Source organism: Adiantum capillus-veneris, chromosome 9 (assembly GCF_014529385.1).
Source record: "Adiantum capillus-veneris isolate H3 chromosome 9, ASM1452938v2, whole genome shotgun sequence".
Lineage (NCBI taxonomy): Eukaryota > Viridiplantae > Streptophyta > Polypodiopsida > Polypodiales > Pteridaceae > Adiantum > Adiantum capillus-veneris.
This window is the reverse complement of record NC_140939.1, coordinates 45,908,435-45,935,934: the sequence shown is the minus strand read 5'-3', so window position 1 is coordinate 45,935,934 and position 27,500 is coordinate 45,908,435. Positions and strand designations below refer to the sequence as shown.

The 27,500-nt window shown below is 43.2% G+C and overlaps 1 protein-coding gene across 14 annotated transcripts in view; it reads right to left on the bottom strand.

Annotated features, from left to right (window-relative positions):
- Positions 1–27,500, bottom strand: part of LOC147450436 (pentatricopeptide repeat-containing protein At4g14820-like) — a 98,664-nt gene that overhangs the window by 66,864 nt on the left and 4,300 nt on the right. The gene's annotated exons all lie outside the window — the stretch shown is intronic.

Here is a 27,500-nt window from a genome sequence, read left to right as displayed (position 1 = left end):
TCAATGAAATGGACGTGTATGATGTCCTTTGATTAAATACACTTTCACAAATTAGAATATTGAAAACTTCAATGAGCCAATACTTCACATCATCGAATAAAACAATTTAATGAAATGGACGTGTATGATGTCCTTAGATTAAATACACTTTCACAAATTAGAACATTGAAAAATTCAATGAGTCAATACTTCACATCATCGAATCAAACTCCTATGAATGCAATCCTTAATGCCTTCTTCTCCAAGGCCTTTTTGAGCATGCCAAAAACCATTATAAACAGTTGTGGTGGAGTAGAGAAGCCAATAAAACGACGAGTCCCAAAACTAGAACAAGGGTTGAATGAATCCATCATATCTTATTCCTTATTTAAATATTTGATGAGGTAGACATTTTTTACTTAAAGAGCATCATCTATATTTTGGCATAGTTTTGATTCAAAATCATGGAATATCATGGGAGATTCATTGTGAAGTTTTAAATTTCATTAAATTAGTTTGTATGATTCGAGCGTCCATAAACCTTTTCCTCTACCCTAGCATAAATATGGGATAAACCTTTTGTTCTTTCCTTTTGGGAAAAATTATCAAAATACCCTTGAATTTGTGGGAATTCCTAGAATACCCCTCAAATTTTCAAAAACGATGAATATACCCCTAATGCTTGACCAAAAATTCCCAAAATGCCCTTCAATTTCTCCCAAATTTCCAAAATACCCTTCATTAACTTCACAAACATCTCTAAACACAATTTTTTTTGAAACTCCTCATAGAAATATGGGTTATTCCTCAATAGAAGATGATAAAACCAGGATTTTAAAAAGTATCGTCCCTTTATTGTTCGCCATTGGTTCTCATCCTTTGGTAACATTGCTCGAAGACAGTGTTGCTAAAGGGGAGATTCAAAAGGACTGATTGTTTCTACCTACAAACGACCAACTCCTTGCGAAGCTGTTTGTGATTCCCTGCCCTTTGTCAAAGCTTTCCTTCAGGTGGTTAGGAAGGCTCTCGAGATTGTAAAAACATATGCCATTGCATCAGGATCGAAGTGCAGTATTGAAAAATCAAATTGATTTTTCTCTCAAAAAATGACTCATTCGATCCGTCATTGTGGACCGAGGAGATAGTGTCTAAAGGAAAGGCATTCCGACACCTGGGGCTCGTTTGGGGATTTACGTAACCCATAAGCAAAGATTCCTATGGGTCCTAGATAAGGTAAGGATCAAGATGCAAAGGTGGGAGTATATACTTCTTCCTTTCCCGCACAGAGCAAAAGTGATCAATTCGTTTATACTACGTTGCATAGCCTTCAACAGTCCACTACTAATGTTAGCCAAATGCAAGTCGAAAGAGTTCTTGAAACCAACAAAAATATTCTTATAGAAAAACACTAAAGGCTCTGGCAATGGGTGGGGTGGGACTCCACGGAAAGACCTATAGAGCAAGGCAGTATCAGGGTCCTTAACCCTAGTACTCATGCAAAGGCCTAGTGTGCCAAGTTTGTGGTAAGACCAAGCATGGGCTATTAGGAGGAAGGCCATGATCAACAATGCCAAACTGTGTTGGAGAGGTGGATAATAAAAAGGGCTTGAGTTTCACAACAAGCTACTCGCCCCTGAGTCTGAAACTTTGGGGGGCACAATGGGCGAGCTCATTTGGAAGCGCATTAGAGCAACAAAGGCCTTGGAATGGGGAGAGACAAAAAGAGATTTTCATAACTCTATAACTCACTGGTCCCCTTGGCTCTTGGAATTGGAGCTGATCTCTTGAGACAGCTAATTCCAGTGTTGAAAGATTTCAGCTACTAGTATGGGAAGATTTCAGACAACAGACTGAACAGGAATCAGAGACTAAACTGGAATGTGGATATTGAAATAAGAATCAGACTTAGGTACTGAAATTAAGGTTCAGATTCAGATTCAGATTCAGAAGACTGGACGAGAAGTAAGTATAATTGAAATATATGCCATGATTGGGGTTACAAATCAAGATTACAGCGAATATGATTACAGAGAGAAAGTACAGCCGACAATACTGCCAATGATTCTCAAGTATAATTATAGCCAAAGCGCTAACCCAAGTGATAACAATTGCCAACCCGATTACAATGTAATGGGCCCTATTTATACACTTCGGGTTTACTGTAGTAATTACCATAGTAATTACTAAGTAGTTCGCTGCCCATCTTCTAAGAAGACGTTCCCACATAGTGACTTTCAAGCCGTCTACATCCTTCCCTTCTTTCTTGAATTTTGGCAAGATTCCAAAATTTCTGAAAAATTCCCCTATCTGAATCTGATGTGAGACTGAAAAATCCATCGTCTGGTTCTGATGTTGGGATGCCGGCTTGAACACTGATAGAATGGCCATTCAAAGATTACGAGTAGGAGTTCAAGAAGGACCAGGGATTGCGAGAGGCAGTGGAAAAGGCCAAGGTGGAGCTGTGATCTCTCCCTACCTATTTAGAAGAAAAGTCACTACTGAATTCTGAGATGGAACTACCCAGTATCCTTCCATTGGACCGTCTTCCGTTTGCCTTTGCCTTTTGACCGCGACGGTGCCTGAGAAGTCCCAGTACTAGCATTCTCCTTCTGAATCAGTCGGTAAATGGCCTCCTGCTCAAGTTGATCCCGCCGGTCGGTGGTCATTTCTGCTTCATAAGGCGTGAGAGAATGATAAGTTTTGGTGTCAAGATCATAGAGTGAACGCCTGCCCTTAGTCTGATTCTGGCCAGCTTATGACAATGCGAAGCAGTATGGATCCATCCTTCTGGAAGAGGCTGATTAGTTTTGACTCGAGCTTCGAAAAGAATCTCTGCCATCTCCCTGTACTGTGGTGCCAGACCCGGCTTTGCTGCAATGTCTTTTTCAGGCAATTTGGAAGATTCAACCGTAAGTTGTAACAACTGATTAGTAATCCTGGTCAGTCCTCTGACTTGAATCTTCCATTGGCCCATGCTCAGCTGGATCCTTTGCATCTCCTCTTTTAGTGCCTGAATGTCATTGATTTGGAGAGCATCATTGAACAACGTCTGCAAAGTCTTCCATTCCACAGTTGACCGCTCATACCAATCTTGAAGCTTATCAGTAATTTTGAAGTATGTGAGACGATCAACTGGTTCTTGATGTTGAGGATATAGCGCTGGAAAGAATCTTGGCAGCTCGGTTTCTCTTGCTGAAACAGCATACAAGAGAACTGGAGAATCAGGCACAAATTCTAAGAAATTGAGAACAGCCTCGTTCTCCTGCTGCATCATCTTTCTGGTGATTCTCACTAGCTGGAACAATGTTCGGAGAGCAATTGCCTGTGCTCCGACTGACATTCTTGTCTGAGGTACTCTACTAGTGGCTGTCTGGTCCTCAAGAATGGCTTTGACTCTCTTATCCAAAACACCTCTGGCAGTTTGCATTTGCACCAAAACTTCCTTGAGTTGTACCCTAACATCCTTCATACAGCGGTAAGTTAGTTTATTACCCAGCAGAAGTTCCAGTTCTAGGGCTAGGGAGCGACAATCTGCAGTAGACTGCCTTTGCCAGTGCAGGTTTACCACTCTCTCATCAGCATTGAGTATCCATTCAGGAACTCGTTCCAGCAGCTGGATTGTATTGGGATGCGTAGGTAGTCGGCAAGCTTCTTTATCATGGAAAGCTGATGATTTCCAATGTTCTACCATTTCCTTGGCTCCCACATATAGCCTTTGAAATCTTTCCAAGTTAGTCAAGAGATCATCATCCTCCAGATACTTTCTGGTGATGGAGACCCGTTGAGGTCTCAATTGCCTATTCAGAGTAATGAGCTGCAGTGAATGCTGATGATCAGCAACTAGTCCCTCATCCTGTACTTTCATTTTCCCTTTAGAATCTCCGCTGAGATGGGACTCATCAGTTGGCTAATTCCCAGTGGGACTGGGCTGCTGCTCTTCAGTCTGCTGGTCACCCGACTGATGCTCTTGGTCCTGTCCTTCGTGCTGGCCCTCATTCTGATCTGGCTGGTCTGGTTGTGACTGGCCTCCTTCATTTGGCCATGTCCCGCCAGTACCATGTCCTGGAGGTGGAGATGGTGGTGGGGCATCATCATCATCCTTTGTATACCCAGCTTCTTGATCATCCTCCTCCTGATCAGCTTCATCTTCTTCGTCTTCTTCTTCCTCATCCGGAGAAGTCTGCTGTTCAATATAATCCATTATACCTTGTCCTGCAAATCGCTCTGCATACTTTCCATCAAGGATTTTAAAATCTCTAAATTGAAAACAGCATTGCCTGATGGATTTAAAATTTCAGACGAGCTACTGTAGATGTATCTTTCACTCAAAGAAGCCTTCAGAGCTGTATGGTGCAGTAGCAGTTTTCTGAATTCCGTCCGCTTCATCTTGAGCATTGTTTCAGCCCGCTTGGCAGCTCTCAGTGCTTCATTCCTTTGATTCTTGATAATCATTATTTCAGATTCAGCCTTTGCTAGCTTTTTGTTCAACAACTCATTAGTCCTTTCTGATTGAGCTTTTAGTACCCTGTGTTGTATGTTCTGCTCTTCCTGGGCTTTCTGGAGCTTTTCAATTATGATGCTGTGCTTCTGTCAAGTCAGCTTTGAGCTTTTTGACTTCTTCTTCTGATCCACCAGCCTCCATCAGTTGTCCCATACAACTGACAATTGTATTCCAAGAAGACTGTATAAGGACTAAACATCTGTCTTTGACTGTAGTTAGATCAGAATCAGTAGGTTCATATATTGCCACTGGAGCCACATAAGGTAGAGTTGCATAATCAGCTTTGCTGAGCAGAAGATGCCCTTTCAATTGCTGAGTCTGCATTTGCTGCAACTTATCCTGTTTTACAAGTTGCAGAAGGTTTCCAGTATCTGTAGGAACTCCACCAGGCAAAGTCGAGAATGCTGGACCTTTCCCTTTGTCCAGTTGACTCTTGCCTTTGTCCCCTGACTGGTCTGCTATCTTCTCAACAGTGACTGGCTTGCCATGATCTTTTCCAGACCCAGTAGCAACTGTATTCTTTACAACTGACTGGTCAGGCACAGTCTTTTGAGCAGATTGCTGCTCAATCCGACTCACAACAGCTTTCTCAGTGGTTACTGCCTTGACTTGGCTTTCTATCTGCTTCAAAAATTCACTGCTTTTTGTCAGTGTAATTTTTTGCTTCTTTGAATTGTCGGCTTCTTCTACAGTTGCTTTCCTTTTCAGGTCGGTTGAAATGGTTTGACTGTCTGTTTCTTCGTCGTCTGAGGACAGTTCAATGTTCTTTGGTTCAGAAATTGGCTTCTCACTCCAAGCCTTCTTTACCTTCTCATCAACATCTGCTGCAGTAGCCCAATACAGGAATTGCCAAACATACCAGGCTTTGAAAACAGTTTGAGATTTTAGCTTGGCAGTTTGCTCGAGTACATTGTGCGAGAGAATTTGGCAAAGGTTGATATGAACCTGTGGATCCAGTATCTTGGCCAAAATCATAGCAAACAATTTTTTGGATACATACGTTTGGTTGTTCTTAAGGCTTACTGCTTCGGCTACAAACCTGTAAGCCGTGGAGGCTTCCAATCCTGCTACTGGAACTCCTTGAGCACTTGCCTTGCGCTTCCGTCTAGCCGTTTCATCTTCCTTCAGAGCGATACTGATTTGCTGCGCATTTGCCACAGAAGGTTTGGGCTCATTGGGCATCCGGAATGCAAATGCTATGGCTTCTTGTGTCACTGACACCTTCCTACTATTTACCATGGCACTGCCATTTTCAGCATCAAAGGAATCAAGAACTTGCTTTATGATATCTGCATCAAAAGCAATCCTTGTAGCTTGCAACACAACTCGAAGATCCCAGAGTTGTAGCAGAGTCAGTGCTTGATCAGTAAATACATAACGCTGTGTATGAGATAACAAGAAGGGTTGCCTTTGCCTCAGCAACTATGGCCTGGGTTTCCTCAAGAGACTCTTGCATCTTCTCTGAGCGTTTCTTTCTACCCATGCACTGTGAGGTCGATGACGACGAAACAGGCGAAGGAGAAGATGACTTACTTGTTGTGGCGAAGCCGTTTCCTGGTGTCGTTGGCAAGACTATCTGACAGTCAACTGTCTCGTCAGAGGTCGAAGTTTGCAACTGCAGCGAAGAAACCTCGAAGCTTGGCGATGGCGAATGGTTGACAGGAGGGAAGCGTCGCGCAGGGGATTTATGAGGAAAAATGCTAACTCTCCAGACTGTTATACGCGTTCGCGCCATAAAAGCTCCACCACTCGCCGCTCCTAGACTTTTGTGCGTCGTTGTTGTCGTGGCAGACATGCATAGAACAAGACTGCGACCCATCTTTGAAATGATTAGCACTGGCGTGCCATTTGACCGTTGGGCACTTAAAAATTGGAAAGTGTATCCATACTGGTACTGGACTGATTTCCAGTCTGGCTTGACCATACTGGTACTGATTCTAAGGTCGGCCTGATCTGGTCCTGCTGGTGGTTCTAAAGATGAAACTGGTTACACATGAAAAAGTCCAAAAATGTCTGATTCCGGTATCTCTTGATCAGCAACCTCCAGTTCCTTAGTACCTTGTTCTGACTCAGTTTCTCTGGTCTCTGAATAATAAAGCTTAATCTTTGCTCCATTATATACTCCTGGCAACATTAGTCCAGATAAATCTTTCAGTCTGACTGTGCCATTGGAGAAGACCCAATCCACCTCAAAAGGTCCTGCCCAGGCAATCTTCAAGTTCGGCTTCTTTGGACCCAGTCTAGACTAATATAGAAGCACTAAGTCTCCTTTCTGGAATTCTCGAACTTTAATTTGGCGATCATGCCAGTGCTTCGTTCGTTGTTGAACAATTTCTTGTTCCAATATAGCCCTTTGCCTGAGTTCATCTAATTGCATCAGTTCATCTAGCCTCTTCTTAAGATTATGGTTGAAGTCTAATCCATACTTCACAGCCATTCTCAGACTGGGGATTACAAACTCCATAGGAACCACAGCTTCAGTACCATACACTATTCTGAATGGTGTCATTCCAGTAGTTACCTTATAAGCTGTCCTATAAGCCCATAGAGCAGTCTGAAGTTTCAAATCCCACTGGTCTGGTTTCTTTTGCACCCCCTTAGTGAGAATAGTCTTTATTGTCTTATTGCTACTTTCAGCCTGTCCATTGCATCTGGGATAGTAAGGAGTAGATTTCCGATGCTTGACTGAAAGCATATCCAATAGGATTTCCATAGTGTCATTGATAAAATGTATTCCTTGATCGGTCACAATCTCTATTGGACATCCATATCGGCAGACAATATTCTCAAAAAGAAACCTTGCAGTTGACTTGGCTGTGTTGTCAGGAAGAGCTTTAGCTTCAACCCACTTGGTAACATAACAAGTAGCCATTACTATGTACTTGTTCTTCCTCGGAATCACCTTCTTAAAAGGTCCCATAAAATCCAGTCCCCATTTCATGATACTCCTAGTGGTTGTATTGGCATTAAGGGAGTCATATCTGCAGCTGTTGGTCGACCCATTCTTTGGCATATGTCACAAGTTTTACAAAAACTTCTGACATCAGCAATCAATGTTTGCCACCACATACCAGCTTGCAGAATCTTCTTGTAGGTTACTTCGTTGGAAAAGTATCCACCAGACTCACCATTATGAGCTTCTGAAATCACTTGCATTCTTCCTTCCATAGGGACACATCGTCGAAGTACATCGTCCACACCCAGTCGATAAAGTAATCCTCCTATGATGGTAAATTTCAGGCTTTTTATGATCAGAGCTTTCTTCTGATTCTGCTTCCAATCCTCTGGAAAGGCACCTTGGGAAAGGAATTGATAAATATCATACCATTCAGGATCCACTGATTCTTCTGCCTCTAACTGAAATAAATCAGCATCCACTGGGTCATCTCTCAAGGGTGATTCTGAATATCCTTCAGTACTTCTTGAAAGAAAATCAGCTCCACAATGGTTTCGGCCCGGTTTATGGAAAATTCTGAATTCAAATTCCATAAGGAACATCATCCATCTTATCAGCCTGCCTTGAATAATGACTTCGTTAATCAGAAACAGAAGAGCTTGATGATCCACATAAAAATAGAATAACTTTCCCAACAGGTAATGCCTGAACTTCGTGGCGCTAAAAACCATTCCGAGGGCTTCTCTCTCAGTAGTCGTATAGCCTTGTTCAACCTGACTGAATCTACGACTTGCAAAATAAACCGGATAGTCTGTTCTTCCATCTGGCTGAGCTAATATTGCCCCCATTGCCAATCCTGAGGCATCTACATGTATATGGAAAATAATATCCCAATTTGGCTGCCTAAGGATTGGTTTACTGGTAATAGCTTTTTTCAAATTCTCGAAACTTTCCTCACACTCAACAGTCTAGTTGAACTTACTGGTCTTCTTGGTAAGCTCATAGAGTGGTACTCCTTGAGAAGCAAACTTGTGTACAAATCTTCTATAGAAATTCACATAACCCAAGAAACAACTCAACTCTGAAGCAGTTTTGGGTGCTTTAGCTTGCTGGACACATTGTATTTTGTCATTGGCCATCTCTATTCCATCGCGGGAAACCACATGTCCCAGTAGCTGTCCCTTCCATACTAGAAAAACAGATTTGAATGGATTCAAACAAATCCTCTTCTCCTGACAGCATTTAAAAACCATCTCTAGAAACAGAAGGTGATGTTCTTCATCTGAATAGACAATGAAGTCATCCATAAAAATGGCGAGGAACCGATGAAGAAATTCATTAAACATCTCCATCATACACCGCTGAAAAGTAGTTGGTGAATTGCACAGGCCAAAAGGCATCACCAGATATATGAAAGCTCCCCACTCAGTGATGAAAGTGGTCTTGGCTCTATCTTCAAGAGCGATCTGTAACTGGTTATAGCCGCTATAACCATCCATGAAGCTATACATCTCATATCCTGCGATCTCATCAAGCAACATATCAGTAAAAGGTAAGGGAAAAGGATCTTTAATAGTCTGGGCATTTAGTTTCCTATAGTCGACACAAACTCTCAATTTCCCATTCTTTTTGGGAACAACTATGGGAAATAACCAATCACCGCTTGCCACTTCCGTAATGAACCTAGCCTTGAGAAGATTATCAATCTCCTCCTTGACCTTCTTTGCATAGTTGGGGTTCATCCAGTATCTTTGCAATCTTACTGGCCTAGCATCCGGTTTCAGTGGTATTTGGTGCTGACAGACTTCAGGATCTACTCCCTTCAAATCTATATATTCCCAAGCAAACACATCTTTATAGTTCTGGAACATTTTTCGTGCCTTTTCCTTCATTGTTGGGTTGAGGTGCTTGTTAACCTTGATCATTCTGGGATTTTCCTCTGATCCTCGGTTCCACTCTTCTACTTCCTGATCGTCTGGGAGCAACCAGTTTGGTCCGCCTCCTTTTCGTTTGGTCGATTCTTCAACGTAGTCCCAGGATGGTCCATTCATTTCTGAATCATTATTCTGATCCAGTTGGTATTCTTCAGAACATACTGGTTCCTCTACTATGTCAGTATCAGCTAGTTCCTCTATTCTTCCAGTTAGCTGAACTGTTCTTTCCCTTGCATTGACTTCGGTAAACTGTTCAGGGAATTGTCTCTTCTGCTTGTCAACCTGCTCTTTGTTCAGCAAGACTGCACTCGATTTTTGCCAAAGGAAATATGTTCATAGCCGCTAGCATTCGCTCGATTTTCTTGGCTCTGTACTTCTGACACAACTCCTTCGGCCTCAGTTCCTTTTTCCAGCTCCTGGTATTGTTGGTCTGGATTTGGATTCTGCCACTGGCCCCTTCTATGGTCAGAGTTTGGTTTGCATAGTCATGAACAACATGTGTTGTTCTTAACCATGGACGCCCTAGTAGCATTCCATATGCTCCCTGCACATCTAGGACTAGGAAACTGGTTTTGAATTTCTCCCTCCCAACTCTTATCTGCATGTTTTCAATCATACCCGTCGCCTGTACAACTCTATGATCTGTCATTCTCACTTTGAATGGTGCTGGTTTCCATTCTTTGCTGAAGATGGACTCCCATTATGTTGACTCCTGCCCCTCCATCCAGGATAACGCTTGAGAGAGGTTCCCACTGCTTCCTAACCTTGTAGTCTACCTGAATAAGTGGAACTTCATCATCCCGGACATCCGTCAGGTCCACTGTTCTGGCCTCTGCCTCAGTCTTCCTGCGCTATCTAATAAAGTTGGCCACCTCAGGCAAGGTCTTTCTTATATCCTCCAGCTCTACATTCAACTTCTGGATTCTATCACAAATTTTCACATGAATTTCTTCTCTCTCTTGGTCAGACTGATTGTCAGAGCTTGAAGAACTGATATCTTCACACTGCCATTCTTCTTTTGCAGTGCTTCTACTCTTTCCATCCACTCCCATTTCATCAGCTAGTCCATGTATCACAGCCAGCATGGTCTCTATCATGGCCGGTACTGACTGATCTTTATCAGTCGATTGGGCTGGTATCCTCTGAATGACTCTAGCTTCAGAACTTTCTGGCTACTCTGGTAGCTTCTTAGCTAAATCCTCCGTGATTTTAGCTGCTAGTTCCCGCTGCTCTTGCCACTCATCTACCACCTTTTCTTTACCTTTGGCCTTCCAAACTTCCCTTTGTTGAGCCCACTTGCTGCTGTTAGGATTGACTGGTACTTCTGAAATGTCTGGGATTTCTTCAATGACTACTCCCTTGCTCTTGGTAACCACCCTGACTGGGACTGGCTCTGGTGCCTTAGCCTCAGTAGTAGTTGTTACAGGTGCATCTGGACATTGGGCTACAAAATGACCATACTTCCCACAAGTATAGCAATTCATGCTCCTGTTCTGGAAGTTGCCTCTTCCTCTTCCTCTGCCCATTCCTGGTTGGTGTCTGCCACGTCCTTCACCAGTACCACTGGTACCTGGTCTCTCCTCTTGAGCTACTTTGATTGGTTCTACCTTCACTAGTTCAGTGTAGGCAACCACTGACAGATCCTTCCCTTTCTTGAAATGGTGAATTCTGATGCCACAATTATTCCATAGGTGACCAAAGGCCTTACAGTAGGTACATTGTGGACATTCAGTGGAGATATGGTCCTTGGATTTGCATCTTGAACACCAAGTCTCCATCTTTCGGACTGGCTGTCTTGTGTGGCTAATTTTTGCAATTTGCCTAGCCATCTCTTCAATTTTCTTGGTCCATGATCCCTTCTTTGATTTCTCCTTTGCTCGTTCATTGGAGCTGCTCTCGGAGCTACTGGACATTTCACTAGAATCAGAAGTTTCAGTAGCAGAGCTACTGCTACTGGTCCTGCGCTTCTTGTGGCTCTTCTCCTTCTTAGCCTGTTGTTCCAGCTTTAATGCCCTTTGGACCATATCATTGAATTTTTTTGTAGGGGCTGGTACTTCTTGTTCCCTAAGCTTCTTGCTTCTGAACCCATTCAGGAACCATGCCCTCAATCTCTTCTCACACGGCGGTTCTTGCAACTACCTCGTTAGCTCTTTTATCTTTTCCACATAGCTACGGACTGACAAATTTCTCTGTTTGATCTTATCTAATTTACAGAGAATATCTTCGTCCCCTCTATTGTCTAAATATTCCAACCTGAAGGCCTTAAGCAATTTGTTATATGATCTCAGCTGGCATGCAAGGTAATGGTAATACCATTTCCTCGCTGCCTCCTTCAAGGTTTGTGGAAAATATTCCCCCCGAATCATCCTTATCAATGTTTTTTAGTTCAGCATACTGCTCGAAAGCTTGTATCTGAACATCTGGATCATCCTTTTTCCCTCCTTTGAATATTGGAAAGGAATCTTCAGGGAAGCTGTGTAATCATTTCGATTACTACTGATCCTAGCACTTCTCTTCTTGGCTTAAGAATGACGCTTGGGAGCCTTCTTGCAATTGTCAGTGTCAACATCCCAATCAATCTCTGTCTCAGTCTCAGTGTCAGTGTCTTCTCTGGTTTGTCTGCTAGAAGTACGATGACTTCCCTTACTGCCCTTGGTATCCTCATCTCTCTCGCGAGACTGAGAATTCTTGAAACTCTTTGCCTTCCGTGCTTCCCGTTCTGCCCGTCGGCGTCGAGAATGACTGGAGTGCTGTGAGTCCTGCGCCTCATCAGCCTAACTATGCTCCTCCTGAGCCTCAGTGTCAATCATCTTCTCTTGCTTTGGGTCAGACTCTCTTCCTGACTCCTCAGGAATGGGGTCCACACGAATGGTAGATTTCCGGCCACGATTGGATTTTGGTGCCATTGCTGAAAACTTCAATTGGGAGAAGAGTCTTTCAGTCAACGAGCTTCAGCTCGAGCCACCGTGATCGCCAAAATGGAATTGGAGCTAATCTCTTGAGACAGCTAATTCCAGTGTTGAAAGATTTCAGCTACTAGTATGGGAAGATTTCAGACAACAGATTGAACAGGAATCAGAGACTAAACTGGAATGTGGATACTGAAATAAAAATCAGACTTAGGTACAGGAATTAAGGTTCAGATTCAGATTCAGAAGACTTGACGAGAAGTAAGTAAAACTGAAATATATGCCATGATTGGGGTTACAGATCAAGATTACAGCGAATATGATTACAGAGAGAAAGTACGGCCGACAATACTGCCAATGATTCTCAAGTATAATTATAGCCAAAGCGCTAACCCAAGTGATAACAATTGCCAACCCAATTACAATGTAATGGGCCCTATTTATACACTTCGGGTTTACTGTAGTAATTACCATAGTAATTACTAAGTAGTTCGCTGCCCATCTTCTAAGAAGACGTTCCCACCAGAGTTACCAGGGAACGCCTCCCTATGGGTTCCGGCGTTCCGGAGGGTCTTCATGGCCCGGAACGTCCCGGAAAGGCCACACGTTCCGCAGGGGTTTTTGGTACCGGCACAGCCAGCCCGGAACGGCTCGGAACGGCTGGGAATGGCAGATTTTCAGATTTTTGAGCTTTATCTTGTGAGGCTCCCCCTTCTTAAATGCCCTTCCCCCCACCCCTTACCTTCACAGTGCACACAAGCTCTCAAGGATGAAAGCCCAAGCTCTACCCTCTCGAGTCTCGAGTCTTGACTCTCAAGCTCTAGCCTTGTTAGTATAGACTCTAGACTCTAGAGTCGGCAAGGCTCTCTCCCTCTCCCCCTCTCTCTCAAGCTCTCTCGAGAGTCGAGTCTCCCACTTTTAAGCGCTCTCTCTCTCTCTCTCTCTCTCTCTCTCTCTCTCTCTCTCTCTCTCTCTCTCTCTCTCTCTCCGCGTCCCTCCCCCCTCAAGCTCTCAAGCCTATATGACATATGTTGGCCATGGTAAGGTTGAGTGGTCTTCAAATCAAGTCTTTTGTGAGTATTAGAGTCAAAGGACTCTGACACTACTATTATTCAATCACATAGAGCTATTATTTGGGTGTTTTTATGCCTCCCGTTCCGCGCCGTTCCCGTTCCGGACCCCTCACCCTTCCCCCGTTCCGCGGGGGATCCCATCGCCGTTCCCGTTCCGCGTTCTGGGTAACTATGGTTCCCACATAGTGACTTTCCAGCCATCTACAGCTCTCTAAGGCAAGGAGGGTAATTTTGAACCCATTCTGGAGGGAAGTTTCTTGAAAGATCAATAACAAAGGACTTCGACGATTGAGCCAATTGCAGCTGCAGAAGCTAGAAAGGATCAAACCAATAGGACTAATTTCACCTCTATGGAATTGAGACTAGTGGAAGTAGAGCCTTAGAACTGCTAGACAGAAATTGAGTGTCTTCCTGCGAGTCCAGTTTTGAGTGAAAGGCATGGCGGTGGCCCACGAACAAACACTTTCTTAAATCGCGAACCAAGGATGTGTACAAATCCCATATGGTCTCAAAGGATTGGTTTCCCCCTCTAAACAAGCGATGGGGCAAGCACTAGCTCGAATCAAAATGGGTAACAATCGCAAACACCATCTGGTATCCATTGGCCGCTTGGAATGAAGGTCTTTCTTTGGAAAGGTTTGTGGGGAGCGTTGCTTACTGGGTGAAGGTCCCAGCCAGAGGTATTGGTCTTCGTCTTGATAGATGCTCACAATGCAACAAGGCTAATGAGGATCTCCCTCACTTACTCAAAGAATGCACGAGATATGCGGCATGGCAAGGAATATTTGCAAATGGGTGCAAAAGACCTAGCAGATAGATTTCTTCAAGAATGATCTCTTCTTGGGGGGGGAATGTGTTCAAGAGCTAGGCGATGCTTCAAACATCTATGGAAGGCCAAGAATTGTCGAGTCTTTGAGAATGCCTTGAAAAGAGCTAAGTTCATAGAGATTTCACAAGAAAGCAAGGAAACAATTGTCACCATTGGAAAGTGGATGAACTCTGATGAGTGGAATAGGGCAATCGGTGCCATTATGACTAGTGGGTCCCCGGTCAGGTCAAAGCTTGCTCAACTTTCAGCCTAGGTTCTCATTGGTGCCCTTTTCAATGGCGTTGGGTGGCTCCCTAGTAGCCGATGTATCTATGATTTTTGGGTGACGTCATAGCTTGACACAAGCATGACTAGAATTTGTAATTTCTTGGTTTTTTTAATATAATTCACTCACGATTGTGAGTTTTGCAAAAAAAAACAAGGTGGACTCACGATGGCTGGTTGAAGGTAAGGGGAGAGGAAAGATTTATCGAAAGTAGGTCTTAATCAGTGTTGCAGTTGTATTGTTTTAATATAAAATTGTATTGTCCATATATACACACAATTACAAACTAGCGGTTCCAGAACGGCTGTTAGGTGCAGTGGAATGAATGTTTGAACTTTGCTCAAGATGAGTGCTCCGAACTGTGCTCAAGGATTCCTTTTACTTACGGAAGGGAGAGCCTTCCGTTTCTTTAGTGAGAGAGTGCAATGGACACAAACAAAGCGAATGGACACTGCGAATGGACGTGCATGAGACTGAGAGATAGAGAAGAGAATACGACACCAGAGAAGTAAAACCCTCCTCCGAAGGCCCCACTCTCTATGGCAAGAGCGGTCTACTATTGATTGCACAAATCTCTACAATGCTTGGACTTGCCGACGATGTCGACGACGATGAGGACGATGACGAGACGGGCTGAAATCTAAACATGCTATGGGCTGAAATCTGCAAATCTTGTATCTCCTGAATTCTGACTCTATGTCGGTGACAGATGTCGATGGCAACGATGCGACGACGACACGTTGAAAACGCAGATGCTGAAATCTGTGTTTTCCGGGCTAAAACTGTAAACCTTGCGGAAATTGGCCGTGCGGCGAGGAATTGCTGCGGGAAGGTGAGATCTACGAGGTTCGGGACTTGATCTACGGTGTCTAAAGGCTGAAAACTGAAAACGCTGGTGGTTCTTGATGTTCCGTCGCGGTGAATCTGCAAAACGCTGAGGTTGGTCTACAAATCAAAACGCTGGGGTTGGCCTGCAAATCAAAACGCTAGGGCTGAATTCTATGCTTAGCAAAAACGCTAGGCTTCTGCTGTGTCTTGCCGTCGCCAGGTTGGTCTGCAATGCAAAACGTTGGGGCTGATCTGCAATGGACAAAAACACTGGCTGTCCTTGGCTGAAAACGCTAAGTCTCCTGCCCCGGGGGGGGGGAGGGGGGGTCTCTGGCTGAGAAGTTGCCTGTTGAGCAAGGTGCTCCTGCTGCCTCTTCTGCCAATTAGTGCTAGTTTAGGTTTGCTTATATACAAACTTACTCAATTTGCCCTACCTACTTTCCAACAAAAGTCACTTAAAAATAATAAGTGAAAAATGTCAAAAATAGGGAAAATAGGCTAAATGCATTGGAGAATTCCCCTGATGGATTCTGATGGGTATGCTTATGATCATGTTGTGTGCAACCAGAGGATATGCATCTACACTAAGTGCCTGGGCATGCACGGTCTACGAACAGACTCACAAAAGTGCCAAAACACTTCTAATCTAGACTGACTGGACTAACTAAACCCTTGTCGTGCTGTAGCTTGTCCACAGACACATAGGATTGGATGTGTCACGTGAAAATGGCTTACTGGTCGATTTGACCCTCATCATTGTCTTCAACGACGGATTATGCTATAAACACCCTACCTAATGTCTTGTTATTTAAGGACTTCTTTTTTAATGTCTTCATAAAAAAAGGTAGGTTTAATAAACATAAGTACAGAAATATATATATGTGTGTGTGTGTGTATATATTTATGTATGTATGTATAGAATTTACTAGAATTATGTAAGGTGAAGCTTCACTTTAGCTTTCTAAAAGAATAAAATGTAAGAGAAGTCAAGCCATGTGAGGATGCAAAATGAAAGGTGAAAAAAAAAGATCCATTTGATATTATAAAATTTAAATAACAATTAAGGTAAATCTCAATCAGGCCATTTTTTTATTTTCTTCTAGTCGGTATGTGTATGTGTGTGTGTGTATATATTTATGTATGTATGTATAGAATTTACTAGAATTATGTAAGGTGAAGCTTCACTTTAGCATTCTAAAAGAATAAAATGTAAGAGAAGTCAAGCCATGTGAGGATGCAAAATGAAAGGTGAAATAAAAAGATCCATTTAATATTATAAATTCAAATAACAGTTAAGGTAAGTCTCAATCATGCCATTTTTTTATTTTCTTCTAGTCGGTACCTGCTACTCGCAAATGGCTTATATTTTATGAAGGGGCCCCAATAATAAGGTAAATGGTCCACATTACACATCCGTATTTTGAAACAAAATAAAACAAAAAGGAAGTAAAATAAAAAGACACATTAAAAATCAAAACAAAAGAATATTTTAATGCTTTCAAATAAGCATAGAAAATAATTCAACAATTCAGTGAAGTGATTTTTTTTTAAATCGTCGAATGAGAGAATCATTTATCAATACCTCAGTGTTTGAGAAAGGTGTGTTTGAGCTTAGGCTTAAGCCGATAGAAAATCGAGATTAGCCAGTTGCAAAGGATGATAAAGGGGGGAAAACCCGATAACATATACTAGAAAAAAGTTCAAATATTTTGCAAATTTGAATATTTCTACTAGTATTTCCAGTTTGTTTTTGTATAAGAAGAAAGCTTGCCGCTTAGACAAAGAGACTTTCTCGAAGATTGCATCATAAAATTAAACTCCAATGAATATTTTGTTTAATGTTTTCATCTCTAAAGTCATTTTCAAGCATGCAAACAAAGTAAATGCTGCCTTGGAGAATAGCTTTCTATTCCAAAGTTTTAGCTTTCTATTCACAACTCTTAAGGACACTTGTCTCTCAAAGAAGGTGTAAGGAAACAATTGAAGGGACAACAAAGTTATTTTACAAAGACCCTTGCCATGTGGCGCTCATCCAGCCAAAGAATCCAACGGCCTCGGTGTTGCAACAACAAATGATTAATATATCTAACTTAGTTCTAGGACAGACCTAACCTGAGCTAGAAAGAAGTAGACTAGTTGACTACCCAATACAACCTCCACAAAAATGAAAGTCTCGAGGTGAATAGAATAGTTGAAGGTCTGCGTAACGCTCTAGCGCCTACTTGTGAGGTAAAATTTGATTGGGAAGCCTAGCATTGGCCCAAAAATAGGAATTTTGCTCTACCACAAACAAGGGAAACATCCATCAAGCTAATTTACAAGGCAAATTGATTCTCTCCGCTTAACATACAACGGAGGCTGTTGTGGCTTGAGTCAAAGGAGCGATCATCCATGGCCTAACATAATGAAGTTCTTCCTTAGCAAGGGGAGGCCAATACGAACTCGAATCAAGATAAAATCTAAAGGGATAGACACAAACCTGTGCTCAGGAGGGGTTCATCTCTTCAAAGACTACCCAGCCATGAGAGGTCTAGAATTGGCAAATGGGAGCACAAGACTTGGAAAATCCGCTTATTAAAGAATGATCTAATTCTAGGAGAACAGATTTTAAAAAACGAAGTTGTTTCGATTTGCACACAAATTTTTCACTTTTGCTATCTCAAACAAACTTCGGAGTCAAGAAACCCTAGGACGACGATACCGTTCAATAAAGGAGGGGATGGATTCTAACTATTGGAAAAACAAGAACTCTGATGAGTGAAAGCAAACACTCTTTAGCATAAGATAATAATGAAAAATGTGTTAAGCTGTGGGCTACCAATCAAAACATATCTTGAATAGGAACTTATCTTGAATCACATCTGTCTGCAAGTGGCTATAAAAAGGTAAATGTCTATACCCTTCTATATCTTTTGGCTCCTCAAGGCACACATAGCTCGGTTGCATTTATTCGATTGAATAATGAAAAAAATCGATTTATTTGAAAATAAACGTGTATTCTCAAACTATAAACAAATAAGAAAATAAATTACTATTTGATTGATCGATAAAATATGTTGTAGTATACAACTGCAAACTGATAAACTTATCGGTCGATAAGCTCCAACCACTTAGGGACACTCTCTCTCTAGCTTGCAATCACATATCTTCTTCTTCTCACTCTAGACACTTAGGGACACTCTCTCTAGCTTGCAATCACATATCCTCTCTCTAGTTACACAAAGATGGTTGATTACACTTTTAAATTATAAAAATATACTTTTTCTAAATGTTTCCAAATTATGTATACCAAGATGCTTGTTTGATGCATCTCTTATGTGTCATGCATGCATATGGGGTGAGATAGACACTACCTGCAAGGTTTGATTCACCAATTGTTACATCCTACCCCAGAGGTAGTTTAGGGGGTTGGGATTTAGACTATTACTATGGGTTGTTCTGATTTGGTACATTCTAGTTAAACGTGAACAACCATTTTTTATTTGTACTGAGGGAATATAGAGACTGGATGGGTAGGAGGTCTTGGTGGCTACACAACAATCTCATGTGCCTCCCCTCTCCACAGCAATCTCATGAAACTTTTTGAAGGGCCCTGACATAGCACAAGCATGGAGAGAAGGCGAGGTGCTACTCAAGAGAAAAATGGTGAATAGGCGCTCATGTAGAGTAGTTGCATTGGTAGCAGCCAAAGCCAAGTAGGGTGACCGTGAAGGAGAAAAACAACCCAATAAACTTTGCAGATTTGGTGAGTCCTGGTATTGGTGCCATAGAACAACAAGGATGGCAAAACAATGCACATGCATGGGTACGCATGGTAGCTCCCATGCAAACGATGCCACGATCATCACGCCCAAAGCTACACACTGAGCTGATCCTTATGACACAGCTTGGGAGAAGGTGGCGACCATACCTATGCCTTTATTACTAGAATTTTTTTAATGCCTCTACAATTTTTAAGAACCTTTAAAATGCAAAAGTGACGGTAAGAAATAAAAATCCAGATGACATTGGAAAGTCAAAGGACTTTGTATTCCCTATGTAAAGAGGTTGTCAAGCATACTTGTAGTGTTTGTTTACCTTCCTCTTAATTTTTTCTTATAGCATACATGTGATGTTTGTTTACCTTCCTCTGAATGCTTTCTTCTCCTTAGAATTTCCTTGCACTCCACTATGTTTGTATTCAATTTGTGTTCTTGGATTTCGTAAGGAGATTTATTTGCCAACATAATTCTATAACTTGTGCAAGTTTTCCTCTTTGGGTCTCTCTCTCTCTCTCTCTCTCTCTCTCTCTCTCTCTCTCTCTCTCTCAGATCAAATGTAGTACCTATTCTTATTGGTTAAATATCTGATACATGGGCCATTGTCACAAAACGGGAGCGTACACGAGCACTTAGAAAATCTGAAAATTATAATTCTTTGAAAACATGAGAGAAGGGAGAAGATCGACACAGTATTGGGGACCACAAGATGGGCTGGTCCCCCCCCCCCGTTAAGAGTATTCTTTTATTCAGGGAGAATTCTTATACAAGCACGAGAACCCGAGGAAACCCCTCCGTTCTGTAATCTTAGACCCGAAGATCGTGCTTCCCCGTAAAAGGGCTTGGGCACAAGGCCGTTCCTTCGCGTAAGGGACTTAGGCACGAAGCCGTACTTTCCCGTAAGGGACTTAGGCGTGAAGCCGTACTTTCTCGTAAGGGACTTAGGCGTGAAGCCGTACTTCTCGTGAAGGGCCTTCTCGTGAGACGGGAGTTTCCTGCAAAACAAACCACACAGAGCAACAATTCTCAATGCGTATCAACACCTTATACCTGTCGCTCCTTGCGAGGAGAATCGACCTCCGTACTCAGTCGTCACGCAAACACTTGCAAAATTCTGTCGCCAGTCTCTGCTCCAGAATCCTAGCGCTAGTGCTTTTCTGCTGCTTCCGGCCCTCTCAAACTGAAACGTTGGCTACCCTTTTATAGGGTCCGACACCCGGCAAGAATAGGGGTCCAAAAGCAGAGCTTGGCGCTCCTAGAGAGAGGAGAGAGAAAATCGCGTTTTCTAGAGAGAGAGAGAGAGAGATCGCAATTCAGCCCCCTGCCTTAGTTTTAGCGCTGGCTTTTTTTATTAGGAGCCTTGCTTGCTTTATTTTATTAATAAAGGGGCCGGTCACTTTATAAAATAAAGTGTGAACCTGTTCAAACTTTAAAACTCACTCAGTTAGTGAAAACAATGCTACACGGACACATTCCAGGCGTCCCCGAGTGCAGGATACGACACAGATGCAATGCAGACACAGCCTCCTCGCAGAAAAACGTCTATCCTCCCGCGACTGTTCTTGCTTTTCGTAAAAAGCGTCATTGAACCCATCTTTATTCTTGTGCTTGCGTTCTTACGCGTACTTTCTTACTCAATTCGGATTTCCTCCTTAGCCTACGGGATGCCCCCTTACTGATGCACCCGTCACCCATCATGTGACGCATCAGGGGCACTCGTAACCCAGCCCTTTCCACCGAACTTACGGAAACTCCTTCGCGATGTTTACCGTCACCCATCAAATGACACATTAGAGTTGTCCGTTCCTGATGGCAGTTCCTGTAGCTACAATCTTTTAACAGTTCTTAGTGCACATAATAAAATATCCTAAAAAAGAGATTTAATCATTAAAAATAAGAAAATAGTCCAATTAGCAACATCCCTCTGGCTTCTAAACAGTTGACCTCAACTGTAGTGCTTGGACATATACCTCCGGTATCTCGGGATAAGCTGCTAATTCCTCCTGCGTCATCCATTGAGCATCTAGATTCGAATAGTTCTTAAACTTAACCAAATACTTCCGTGTTATCTTTCCGGATTTGAGAGACCGCTCCTGATGACTTACTATCTGCTCCGGTTGGAGTATTTCTTCTGTTTCCTCAACCTCAGGAGGTTCCTCAGCGCTAGGCTGGCTCGAAGGCGGTCCCACATACGGCCGGAGTAAACTGACATGGAAAGCATTATGGATCTTCCAATTAGGCGGTAGCTCTAATCGGAAAGCGACATCATTCACTCGCTCAGTGATCTTAAACGGCCCATAATAACGGGTAGAAAGTTTAAACACTTTCCCCTTATGAGACGCTTGTTTCTTAAGTCTTGCCTTCTCAAACTTGAGTAAGACTAACTGTCCGACTGTTAAGTCTAGATTCCTTTTGGGCTTGTCTGCAGCTTTCTTATGCTTTTCCTAAGAGCGTAGAATAGCTCTCCTAACTTACCCGTAGGCAATGTCCAAATCCCGGACAAATTCATCTGCTGCAAAGATCTTATCCTTAGTTAAAAGGATGGGTGGAAGCAAAGGCTTACCATAAAGAATCTCAAAAGGTGCTTTCCCCGTCGATGAGTGTATGGTATTGTTATACGCATACTTGTCAAAAGGCAAATATTTCTCCCAGTCAGATTGCCGGTCTGACACATAAGCTTTTAACATATCCAATACTGTGGAATTGGCTATCTCACTTTGCCCGTCCGTTTGAGGATGGTAGGCAGATGAAAAATTCAGCTTTGTACCAAGATTATCCATCAAGGCACGCCAAAAATTTCCTGTCATGCGAGGATCTCGATCACTCACAATTGACTTAGGCATTCCATGATGCTTAAAGATCTGTGCCAGGAAGACCCTAGCCATATGGTCTGCTTTTATCGTTTTCTTGACTGGTATAAAGTGTGCTTGCTTGCTAAACCTGTCCACAATGGTCCAGATCGCGTCATTTCCAGTCTGAGTTCTAGGGAGGTCCATGATGAAGTCCATGGCAATACTTTCCCAAGGTTCATTAGGCACAGGCAAAGGTTGTAGCAACCCAGGCGTCTTATGCCGATCATACTTCACTTTTTGGCAAACCGAGCATTCCCTGACATACTTATCAATATACCTAGATGAATCCAGGATAAGCCCAGATTCACCCTTATCAATGTCTGCTTTAAGGCTAGGCCAAGAGAAATATCTTTCCATTGCTAAGGTTGTAGGGAGAATACCCCGATGACCTGCATAAGGCGAAGCGTGTGCTTCATCCATGATCTTCTTTCTTAATGGTTCCGCCACACATATGGCCTGATGGTGGTAGAGATAACCGTCCCGAATGGAATAGGGAAACTCATTCTCTCCGCGATGTAGCTTTCCCCAAATGGTGGAGAAGTCTGGATCATTCGGATACAAATCCGGTAGTGCTTCTAATTCTTGGTGATACACCGAAGTGATAGCGTTCACCCTTGGCCGCCTAGACAATGCGTCTGCGACTACATTCTTACTCCCAGCCGTGTGAAGGATCTGGAAGTGAAACATAGACAAAAAGTTTGCCCACCTCATCTGCTTCTCAGATCGTTTCCTTTGCGTAAGAAAATACCGCAAACTCTGGTGATCAGTCTTGATCACAAAATCCGCTCCTAGAAGATAGTGCTTCCAATTGGATAAGGCGTAAATCACAGCCGTGAGTTCCTTTTCATAGATTGATGCATGCAACTCTGCATCCTTAAGCCGTCTGCTTTCGTATGCCACTGCATGGCCTTCTTGGTTTAACACTGCTCCGATGCAATCACTTGAAGCATCGCAGTGAACCTCAAATGGTTTCCTTAAGTCAGGCACTATCAAAATAGGTCCATGGCTTAGCAAGTACTTGAGCCGATCAAAAGCTCCTTGTTGTCTCGATCCCCATCTGAAAGGAATCTTCTTCTTTGTCAAGTCATGAAGTGGTCCTGCTACATGAGCAAATCCTCGGACAAACCTTTGATAATATGAACATAATCCCAAAAATCTACGTACATCATGTACCGTAGTGGGAATAGGCCAATCTTCTACCACTCGGATCTTGGCAGGATCCATACTCACTTTATTGTGAGAGACTATATGGCCGAGATAGTGTATCTCAGAGAGAAAGAACTCGCTCTTCTTTGCATTCACATGCAACTCATGCTTTCGCAATTCTTGAAACACTAAGTCCAAGTGCTTCCGATGTTCCTCTTCTGACTTAGAGAAGATGAGTATGTCGTCAAAGAATACTCCCGTAAAAGCTCGATACGGGCTAAAAATGCGGTCCATCATGCGAAAGGCATTGGTCAAGCCGAAAGGCATTACCAAGAATTCATATAGTCCGAAGGTTGTGCGGAAAGCAGTCTTATGAACATCCTCAGGGGCGATCCGTATCTAATGATACCCACTCTTTAAGTCTATGCGACTAAAGACACTTGCACCCTGCAACTTATCAAGTATATCATCAATCCGAGGGATCGGAAAGCGATTCTTGATTGTGATCTTGTTTAAAGACCGATAGTCTATGCACATTCGAAACGTGCCATCTTTCTTCTGCACCAGTAGAACTGGAGAGCAGTAGGGTGAGGCACTTGGCCGTACTAACCCTTTCTTTAGAAGCTCGTTGACTTGCTTCAAAATTTCCTCTTGCTGAGCAAGACTCACCCGATAAGGGGGTTGATTGGGAGGCGAGCTACCCGGTATGAGATCTATGCGGTGATCTTCCGGGCGTACCGAAGGGAGTTCATCAGGAAGTGTTTCCGTGAAACAATCCTTGTACTTTTCAATAAATTGAAGGCGCTTAATTTCCAGACTAGAGAGAGTCCCTACTTGTTTTATCCTTTGCAAAAATCAAGTAAGCAGAAACACACTTCTTCATTTCTTTCTTAATGGAGATATGGCTTACAATTGGGAACTGCCAATCTCCTGCATCAGCTTGAATCTTTATTTTCTTACCCCCATGATCAAAAGTGAGGGTCTTTTCCACATAATCAGGAATAGGTGTCATGTAAAAGTGCCATGGCATACCCAAGATGATATCACATCCCTCGATGGGTGCCATCAAAAATGATTCGCGGTCCTTGTACTCGCCAATCCGAAGATTGAGTTGTCCTTGCACGGGAGTTGCATTGGTTGTCAACCCCTCGAATGCCGATCCGGATATAATCGGTGTGCCAAGCTGAGCCGGTGTAAGGCACAAACGTTCTGCAGTATCCAGGGAGATGAAGTTATCCGTGGATCCTGGATCATAAAGAATCAATACTCGCTGGTTGTTCAAAGACCCCCAGCCCTTCAGAAGCTGACGCTTCCCTTTCTCCGTTTCTGTGTTTCCTTGAACATCTGGAATTGAGTTCGAGCTTGGTGGTGCGGGTTCCTTCCTTGCTTTCTCTTGCCTCATAGAGGCTTGCTCTTGCCGTTGCTGCTTTAGCGGGCAGTCCGGTTTCATATGTCCTTTCTCGCCACAATAGAAGCATCTTCCTTCCTCTCTGAAAGTTTGAAGTTGAGTAGGAGAAAGATACTTAGTTCGCTTGCCAGTGTCCTCTGGCTTCTTAGAATGATCATCGTCTCTAGATGGAGGACGTTTTCTTCCTTGGCCCCCATGGTCATCGTAGACCCCTCTTTGTCTTGCACGGTAAGTGCTATGCTCCATCTTTCTGGGCGTCCCAGTTGAGTGCAAATCCTCAGCAATGATTGCTGACTCCATCATCCTCTGAAGAGTATCATGCGGATACACCTTCATACTCTTTCGAAGCTGCGGTTGGAGACCCGCTTCGAACTTTCTTTTCTTTTCCTCGTCGGCAATCTTCATGAAGGGAGTGACCTTCAGAAGAACCGACCAATACTTGTCCACATAAGTCGTTACTCTTTCATGTTCCTTCTGGGCAAGCCAGTCCCATTCCTTCCGTATGTCCTCCTCGAAGTCAGGCGGAAGAAATTGTTCATAAAATTCAGATTTGAAGCTCTCCCAAGTTCTAGCCTGAGAACCTTCCAGAATCTTGGCTAACCACCAATTACTTGCCGTTTCCTTGAGGTGCATCCCCACATGGCGTAATTTGGATTTTTCTGTGAAGTGCCCATTGGTAAAGGCGACTTCAACTGTCTGATGAAGGACAGTGCCTTGGAGATGTCTCTCCGTCCATTGTAGGTTTCGAACTTGATGTCCTTGTCGCCTGATTTGAATAGAAAATCATAAAATAAGTATAGGTAGGATATTGGGGCATCATTGCTAAGCATTTAGATGCATTCTAGGTCAAAAATCACTAGGTCAAAAAACTCACTGTTGTTGATAATCGCGATTTTTGCACTTGACCTAAAGTGAGATTTGAGACCATAAGCATGTGTGCTTGCTTCTAAACATGTCCTAGAAGTTTCATTACGTTTGGATGTCGTTTGATGCTGTAACTGCGGTTATGATTTGTTTACTGATTAACAACTAGCTTTTGGTGATTTCAGTCATTTAAGTGTAGCTTGAATTAGATGCGAGTTGTCTGTTGTTTTCCAAGAGATTGAGACTTGCGACCATGCTTCTTGAATCGAGGCTTATCTTTAGGTTGATGTAGGGTAGTGGCAGTAGTAGCGGCTTCCTTCTTTTGACGAGATGATCGAGAAGTAGAGGTATAATCAGGAGAGTAAGATGGAGGTGAGATAGAGATGTCCTTGCTCTCGTCTAGCAGAGAGAGCGCTTTTTCCTGGCCTTTCCTTGAAGTAGGCCGTTCATTCCGATCCGAAGATCCTTTGTGCACCTCGGCACGTTCTTCTTCTCTTGCCTCCTGTGGTCTCACGCCAACAGTGTTGTCTGGATGCTTGACTGCATCAGTTCCATTCGTTTTCTTCATTCCGCCCAAGAGCTTTTGGACGTCTGGCAACAGTAAGATTTGTTGCAACTCCACAAGCTGAGCTTGCACTTGTTGAAGCTCCTCTTCAACGCTTCTCCCTTGGCTCGACATGGTTCTTCCCGTTCTTCTCGGAATCGTCCTTCTTTGCAGAGAAAGAGAGGAGTCCGAGCTCTGATACCACTGTCACAAAACGGGAGCGTACACGAGCACTTAGAAAATCTGAAAATTATAATTCTTTGAAAACATGAGAGAAGGGAGAAGATCGACACAATATTGGGGACCACAAGATGGGCTGGTCCCCCCCCCGTTAAGAGTATTCTTTTATTCAGGGAGAATTCTTATACAAGCACGAGAACCCGAGGAAACCCCTCCGTTCTGTAATCTTAGACCCGAAGATCGTGCTTCCCCGTAAAAGGGCTTGGGCACAAGGCCGTTCCTTCCCATAAGGGACTTAGGCACGAAGCCGTACTTTCCCGTAAGGGACTTAGGCGTGAAGCCGTACTTTCTCGTAAGGGACTTAGGCGTGAAGCCGTACTTCTCGTGAAGGGCCTTCCCGTGAGACGGGAGTTTCCTGCAAAACAAACCACACAGAGCAACAATTCTCAATGCATATCAACACCTTATACCTGTCGCTCCTTGCGAGGAGAATCGACCTCCGTACTCAGTCGTCACGCAAACACTTGCAAAATTCTGTCGCCAGTCTCTGCTCCAGAATCCTAGCGCTAGTGCTTTTCTGCTGCTTCCGGCCCTCTCAAACTGAAACGCTGGCTACCCTTTTATAGGGTCCGACACCCGGCAAGAATAGGGGTCCAAAAGCAGAGCTTGGCGCTCCTAGAGAGAGGAGAGAGAAAATCGTGTTTTCTAGAGAGAGGAGAGAGAGATCGCAATTCAATCCCCTGCCTTAGTTTTAGCGCTCGCTTGTTTTATTAGGAGCCTTGCTTGCTTTATTTTATTAATAAAGGGGCCGGTCACTTAAAAGTGACCGGTCACTTTATAAAATAAAGTGTGAACCCGTTCAAACTTTAAAACTCACTCAGTTAGTGAAAACAATGCTACACGGACACATTCCAGGCGTCCCTGGGTGCAGGACACGACACAGATGCAATGCAGACACAGACTCCTCGCGGGAAAACGTCTGTCCTCCCACGATTGTTCCTGCTTTTCGTAAAAAGCGTCATTGAACCCATCTTTATTCTTGTGCTTGCGTTCTTACGCGTACTTTCTTACTCAGTTCGGATTTCCTCCTTAGCCTACGGGATGCCCCCTTATTGATGCACCCGTCACCCATCATGTGACGCATCAGAGGCACTCACCCGGCCCTTCCCACCGAACTTACGGAAACTCCTTCACGATGTTTACCGTCACCCATCAAATGACACATCAGAGTTGTCCGTTCTTGATGGCAGTTCCTATAGCTACAATCTTTTAACAGTTCTTAGTGCACATAATAAAATATCCTAAAAAAGAGATTTAATCATTAAAAATAAGAAAATAGTCCAATTAGCAACAGCCATCAGGCCACATAATTTCTCACGGTGATAAAGTTTAAACCCCCTTCAAATAGATTGCACGCATCACCTCTATATGGCACTGCCATTGAGCCATGTCAAACCTCCTTTTGGACATGGACATCATTGTATATTGTTTTTCCCATATACCAACATAGCCTTCCGTAGATGTTAATACTCTC